Below are 8,125 nucleotides of genomic sequence, written 5' to 3'. Positions count from 1 at the left end.
ATCTCTCGCTAAAAGCAACAGCATGCTATGATATAACACATTGTAGAAAACAGCAAGCAGGGGCAGTAGCGATAGTACTTGCTAAACATGCAGCTAAACTGCTACTTTGTCCTCTGCGCGGAACGGCGATCGGACACGCACACGCATACACATACACATACACGCACAGGTCTGCGTGATCTAGAAGCGGCGGTCATCATGATAACATAAATATGCAAAGTGTGAAAGAGTATTAGAAAGGGGCGAGACTAGACCCGGCGTCTGGACTGCAATAACCTGATTAAAAGCATTGCCAACCAAGTGGTCAAGTAGGTGCACTCACACTCATCCACACCTCGCGTACTACTACTATAATTATTGCGAATTCATAATTACATTGTATTGCACTTTCTACCGCAAGTGCACAGTCGTGCGCTTCATCTATTGAAAGCAGCCAAACCTATCATCAAGAGTACATAACTGTTCCAACTACGGAAGACATAGTGTGTCCACGTTCTACGCACAGTAGCTATCAGAAGTAAGTTACAAGTTACAAGCCCTCACTCTCGGGCTATGACACATGTATGATCGTATTAATCCTCTGGTCCGTTATCCGAGGTAACAGCTGCTTGAGAGGGCATGGTAACAGGGGGAAATCCGGTCTCTAGCTCGACAGACTTGAGCACAAAACAACACGCGGTGAAAAACAGCATAGCGATGTCAATTAACAAGGATCTTCCCTGGAGTACACTGTAATCTGTATAACTTTCAGTAATCTTGTTGTCTTGTTGAGGTCATGGGGCGAGCGTGTCAGCAGTTTCATTGGTAACTGATACGATTGTGTTTACAAATCGTTGCGATAGGGACATGATTCTGTGGCAACTCCATGGACAAACGGTGCCAGGATAAATTTACAGAAACAGAAACATACGTACATGTACTTCAAGAAAATGTATCTATAAAATTGTATAATCTCCTTCGAGCCTTTGGTCGACGAAACAGCTGTCAGAATGGAAAATATCAGCAGCAAGCACCCGTAGCCTCTTCTTTGTTTGGAATATTTGGTACATGTATGTGTAACGGCTAGAAAGGGTAGCAACGTGTCGGCTGGAGCGCAGAGAGAAGAGGAGGAGGAGAGTTGGGAACATACAATTTAGATAGGCGAACTTATCAGATCAAGTTACGTGTATGTACAATTGTCTTGATAGTCTATCTTGTACTTCTGATGTACACATGCACTTGTACGATGGTGTATTTCAGTGGCTCGCGCAGTTATATGGCACAGCTGGATGTCTGTCAACATTCATTTAGGAAATACATGTATGGCTGAAAGTCAGCTAGGGCTTACCAGGAGTGTTTTTGGTTAATCAATAATTATGACAATCTTCTGTGCAAAGAGATACATTGTATACATGCAAGTGTATGATTTTGGGAACCAGTTTTGTGTGTTTCGTGATGCAAACACCGCAAGAGGCAAGAACGTGGCTCTCAAACTGAGAATCCATTTCCGTTGTTTTGCTAGGGTGAAGAAAGGACCGCAACAGACGTACATGTACATGTATTTGAGGTGAATTGATAAGCGAAAGATTTTCTCTTCATTTTCAGAATTCCTCAGTAGCGAGTTTCTGCAAGCCTCACCCGGACCAGCCCAGATATCCCCATGCTACCGCCCACACAGACAACGGATGAAAGGAACTACAATGTAAATGCTAGGCAGTACCACGACTGATGCACCTGGATGTTGTCTTGCTAGTGCATGTACGCCTAGCGGAATCAATGTGTCGGGTAGCATTTGACGTTGTTTCTCAACCACGTACTAGACCCGGCTCCAACGTTCACTATTGAAATTAGAAAACAACCAGGAATGTGTGAGTCAGAGCATCGAAGAGTTCTATGAAAGAGCAAAATGGTATTGTTTTTGAAATGGAAAATACAATGACATGTACTTGACATTGCATATTGTCATTCTCTTGTTCATGATGGCCCTTACACACCCATTCAATGAATCATGTACATGTATACGTATATCAGGTCGTTTCACTAGCGCGTATGACCTGGGTCAACGCCTGTGCCAGACAATACTACATTTTCTAGGAAGGTAAGCTGTCTCGTCTCTCCTTGGAGCATCTTCCACCCCCTCCCCGACATACACGCGGACCTACATTGACAGAAACACATGTACAATTATTGTACATGTATGTGCTGATGTCAGATGTTACCCAACATTAAAATGCCAGAGACCTTCCATATTAAATCAGTTATCATTACATACTCATGCACCAGAATGCTTATGGAATCAGCATTTCCTGCGCGTGGAAAACTGAGGAAAATCCGCTCTACACCATGCTGCGCCATGCATATACATATACATCTACATGCTTATGTAGTTGTGATGTCTCTTGACGCCTGCCAGTCCTGCGCCCTGCGGGACATCCTCTCCTCGCCGCTTCTACTCTAGCCATTCCTCAATGAGTACTCCACAACTTCTCTCTGTTGAATGTGAACTCAGGCCGGTAGCTATTCATGTACACCAATGTATAGCACCCACGATACTACGCCACCCCGGCCTGCGTGGTGGAAACTCTTTCTGATGAGTTACAAATCACTTGTAAAGTGGGTGACGCTGAAGTATGTGAAGGTGCGGTGCGTGCTACTCCATGATTTTTAACTCTAATACTTGGGCATACACTGTACATGTAGCGTTAGTGTGGTGGCAGAGGAAGCAAGTGAGTCTCTCTGTCTCAGACTCCGAGGGGGCGGGGGTAAGAGCTGACATGAGCTTCTCCTCTAAGATCGATGCACTGAAGAGCTGAGACGTTGACTCACATTGCCCTGGTCACTGGTCCTTCCCTTTCGGCAAGTTTTCGCTTCGCACTGGCTGGGTAATATGTATGAGCAGCGAAGTTGTGTACAAGTATACAATCAGGCATGAACTGTATGATGTAGACTTCCCAAGAAATGGTAGATACAACTCTACTTGGTATTCATTCTGTTTGCATAATAAAAGTGACTGTGGAACTCGTAAAGTTCATGGGAGTCCCACCTTTTAAAAAACATATTGGAACTAGAAACGGCTGCCAATTGACCTTTTTCCCAGTTGGAGGTGCGGAATACCCCTCGTTCTCTCAACAACAAGGCAAGGCTCCAGTTACGCATGGTTCCGGGTCAAGATCAAGGGCATAATGTACTCCACACGGCTACATGTACATGTACATGTAGATGTGGCTATGATGTTGTATACATGTACAGTACAAAACAGTTATGCACATGTGTACGTGTGTGCATAAAGGATTCGCACAGAATATGCTTGCAGCGCGACCCTGGTTGCCTGCACTTTGGAAGCAGTAGGGGAAACTGCGTGCTTGGAACTACCACTACTCAGATTGGTACACAATCATCCACTTCCAAGAGCGTACAATGACAATGTGCAGTCATGTAGATCTCAAATGCACTCTTGAAACTTACCAAGTGGGCCAATGACAATGTACTGATTATACGAACTGGAATACCCTTACTTGTACTTGCCATCTATAGAAAAGAAAAAGGACCAAGGAACTACAAGTTACTCTATAATGTCCACAAACACCACAGTTACTAAACGATCAGCCCTTTGCCATAACATTGCACGACACTGACCGACGGTACTGACGTTCTACAACTAACTGGCTAACAGCTCTAGCACATCTTGGATGCGCACTCCAACAGCCAAGGTAATACTTGGAAGGTTCTAAGTTATGCATACAACTAAGAGGGGGTACTTGCCATTCATAATATTATTTTTATTATCACTTTTAATACTAGTACATGTAAGTGGAACGCGCAGGACAAGAAGGCATTGTACGTCGGTGAATTGGATCTCGCTACGACATACATGTAGCTCGATATCACACTGGATCAAGTATAATAAAGTATTTTTGTTAGATCAAGAGACCCCACTCCCCCCCGCCTCCGTCCATCCACTCTGAGTACCATGTCATTGATGTCATGTACATGTACATGTACATGACTGCTCTATTGTGATTTAATTCACGTATAATGTACATGTACATTTTTAAGGTGGCAGACTACCCAAAAATTCGCTGAAAAATCGAATTTGTAAATTCATATTGAGTGCTACGTCAGTTGAAAGAGCATGAATAGCTGCAAATTCTCTGAAAATTGTGTCCCGATCTGACCGGCCGTTCAAGAGTTATGGCCGAAAATGTGCTCTTGCAAGGAAAGATTTTTTTGTTGCACGCTGTCATTTGTTGGCAGCACTGTATTTGAATGTGAGCAGACCGTGCGCAACTTGTCGTATCATGGAAACACGTGAAAGTGTGGAGAATTTTGCTCCAAGTCCAAAAAATCAGGTTTTTGAGCCACGTATTGGGCTGCACGGCGGCGGGCGAAGCCCGCCGCCGTGCAGCAGGACTTTTGCCAGCACCCTCGTGACGTTGCAGATATGTGGCTTGATTATTGCAGTTGACGTTGATTTAGTGACTTTGGCAAGTTTGAGTTGTGTCAAGAAGTCAGGTAGGATTCAGTACTAGGCAGTAGTGAAACGTGAGTGGTAGTCTTTGCCGGTTTCTGAGGGTATCCTGGATTTGGTGTGCAGCGCTGTGGAAATGGCTTGCTGTGGAGGTCCCAGCACTGGATGTTGTATCAAAGGTACGACCTCGTAGCACACCCTAAACCTAAACAAATTCAAATATTGACTTGGGTCTGTGGGAGTGTGTGAGAGAACGCCCACTCGTTCCGTTGTGACAGATTCCAGGGCCTCGTTGAGGGGCCCTACCCCATCACCCATGGCTGCTTCTGGACTTGTTCTAGGTTTGAGTCCCGCGCACGAACAGAATGAGCACGAAAATGTGAAAAAGTTGTAAATGCATTTTGTTTGGCTCCTGGGTGGCTCGCACACCGTGGCACTATGCCGGAAATTTGAGTTTTTCCGGCCTGGAAAGCCTGTCAGTGAGGCGCAAGAACTTGTAAATCATGTCCTGAGGGCCAGCATAGTGGCAGGAGTGTGTGGTCAAAATTTCACTCAAATCCATTGAGAAACACCAAAGTTACGGTCAATTGAATGCCATATGAAATTTATGGGTAGGCTGCCCCCTTAAGGGGCCCCAGAGCCAGGGGGCAGAGGAGCAAACAACCATGGACGTGTACATGTATGACATACATACTATAGTATCTGTTCACATATTTTGGTATTGATCGGCACTTATGAAATTCAAGAGCAGTATCCGCCGGAAATAATTCATGAAGGCACGTTAAATGTGGCGTTGCTGACAGGGATTGACCGGTTGAATCAAGAACTAGGGGAGGAGGCGGCTACCTTTGTTCGGCGTCGTGCTGCGTGGTCAAGTTTTCCTCCGCCCCAACACATGTTGTGTATGAAGGAAGTAGGACCTACACTACAATATACATGTATATTCAGCATACAATGTACATGTCGGTGCACTAGTAAGTGGGGTGTAGGCGTGCCTTCGCCTTATGATAGTAAGCTACATGTACATGTAAAGTAAAGTGGTTCATTGCCATCTTGAAATTGTTGTCACCTCGCCGCCTGTTCAAACTACGAGATTGGATCATAATTGGAGTACATGATTGAAGGAGTGTTATCGAACCACATCATAATCTGATATGAATACAGGGTTGTGATTCTTCCTTGCTCCAATTTGTCTCCGCCCCAACGCCTATTTGTGCTGGCTCCACGCAGGAGATGTATCACACTTTCAGTACATAACTTCACTTAATTTTACGCACGTGTCACAATGGGTGACATGTTTGGTCCTGTTTGGTCCTGCCTGTCCTGATCTGATTGCTGTCAGCGTGTCATGTCTCAGCAAACTAATGTCACTTCATTTTGAAGCGCAGGTGTCACCGATTCCGAAGGCCCTAAACTGTTTCATGGCGAGCTTATTTTGTGATGCGCGCGCCATCCTTACTCAGTGCAACAGTAGGCCTGTCGAATCCACGTCCACTCACCCAGACAGGGCATTATAGAAGACGTTTTTTGTGGAGTCGTTGGGGACAACGTTTGAGGTAATCTATTGCCATCGATTCATAATAACTGTCAATCTACCGATGCATGAACAACTAACAATGTACCGGAATGCCATTGTGGCCCATATGCCACACGAGACATGACTGCGACAATGTACCTAGAGTAATTTTATAATCCGCTGCCACATTGTGGGCAGATTGGAGCGAGGTGTCTCTTGTTACACAGGTTTTCACGCCAAAGCTCTTACTCAACCCAATCAACAATTCTATCGGCACACGGAATGGTCACCAACGATCCCTATTGACCCTAACCAGCTAGTTTAGATGTGAAAGATAAGACTTAATAGTATTGAAAGAAGCTTACGCTTGTGGAAATATCAGGGCCTGTAACACAGCGGATAGAATGTTGCGTCAGACAGATAGCGGCGCGGTCTCGTGCGTGCATGCTGATCATTACTGGCCTGAAGACTCTGAGTTGAGTGAATAGTGCAGTGGTGTCTGTAGTACTGTCAACGTACTGTCTACGTCATGCCAACCCCATTTGGCATTTGCACATTACTGATAACTCTCCGCCAAGCCAAAGATCTCTCCACTGCGATCAACAAACTTGACATTTATAATTCGAAAGAATTTGAATTTACTGGAATTGACCCTTTCATCTGCGTATGGCTGGGCGATTATTCATTAATGCCAAAGTGCACTGCAGGGAAGAAGGAGCCGGCAGGAATTTGATATTGTGCCCAATATCTACATGTACATGCACAAATCACGTGACATGTATCTCTGGAAGGAGCTGTTAGGAGGCTAGCGTTGGAAACTTGTGATAGCGGAGAAGCAGCACTGCAGTGGGACGATTCTTGTAGCACTTCTTGGAATGCTTTGGCAGGTTTTGTGGGACTGGCGCATGCATGCACTGTGTGTGCATTTGTAAAAGCTTGACAGCCTGTGCTTGTTGTCTTCAATCTGGCAGTGGATTTGGCGACACAAAGTGCCTGCCCCAATGCTGGATTGTCAAGTTTTAGACATGTCTGGATGCGTTCTTTGACATGTTTTACATGGGCACCTTGACCCATCGCCAAATCGAGCCATGCCCAGCGATTGTTCATGCAGTGACAGTGCGTTCCAACACCACCAACGCACTCCCAATACTATACTGTATACTGCATGATAATAGGATCCAGGCTGCTGACCATCTGCAGCAGCAATGGACTGTCGTCAGCATACAATGTACATGCAGAAGAGGAAAGCGAGGATTCTTCTTCTAATTCTAACAACAGCATTCACTATAAACAAACATTCACATCTACATGTACATTTACATGTACTAATGAGTAGATACAAAAGTTACATGTACAATGTAGGTGTGCCGTTGCTAATGTCATGCTAATGCTACGTAAATATCTGGGACATCAGTTCGTGTATGGCGCAAAGGCGTTGACACACAGCAACAACATTCTGTATGGCGACATGAGTTTCGCCCCTAGCTCATGGGTTCTGTAGGAAATCTTGGCCGGATATCTTCAGGCTGATCGACTGGAGTGGATTCAAAGCTTGAAGACACAACATGCAGCCAGGTCTTGTACAATCTGTAAAATGTTGGGCAACACAAGCGAAACATCACACGCTCTATCAACCTTTTCTCTCTCTCTCTCTCTCTCTCTCTCTCTCTCTCTCTCTCTCTCTCTCTCTCTTTCTCTTTCTCTCTCTCTCTCTCCTTTCTTCCCGGTTGGCCGTGCTTGTGCCATTTTTTACCTGCTGCCGTGCTCATATTAGTTATCTAACTTATCTTCTTCTTTGTTCTGTTTATCCGCTTACTTTTGTATTTTTTTCTTTTCTCTTATTATCAGTGGGACCATTGTCATTAGGTTCAGGCCTGTTTAGGAACTCCACTCTAAATAAAGCCAAACAACAACAAACCTCCACGAAATGTTGTTCCACGATAGACAGAATGTCAGTGTCTCCTCCATCTTACCATCATCCGATCAGTTCGATAGTGATGACGAGAGGTAAAGTATAAAGTAGCCTGATCCACGACGACAGAACATTGTTTGAACTGTTTGAATATATAGATGCTAGTTTAATGAGTGATATTCAGGGTGTTTTGACCGACATTTCAGGGAAGCAGAGACAGGAGGGATCGTCCAAGACATACAATGTACCT

The sequence above is a fragment of the Sycon ciliatum genome, chromosome 1 (assembly GCF_964019385.1).
Source record: "Sycon ciliatum chromosome 1, ocSycCili1.1, whole genome shotgun sequence".
Taxonomy (NCBI): Eukaryota; Metazoa; Porifera; class Calcarea; order Leucosolenida; family Sycettidae; genus Sycon; species Sycon ciliatum.
The sequence above is the reverse complement of the archived record's forward strand: the minus strand, read 5'-3'. Positions refer to the sequence as shown.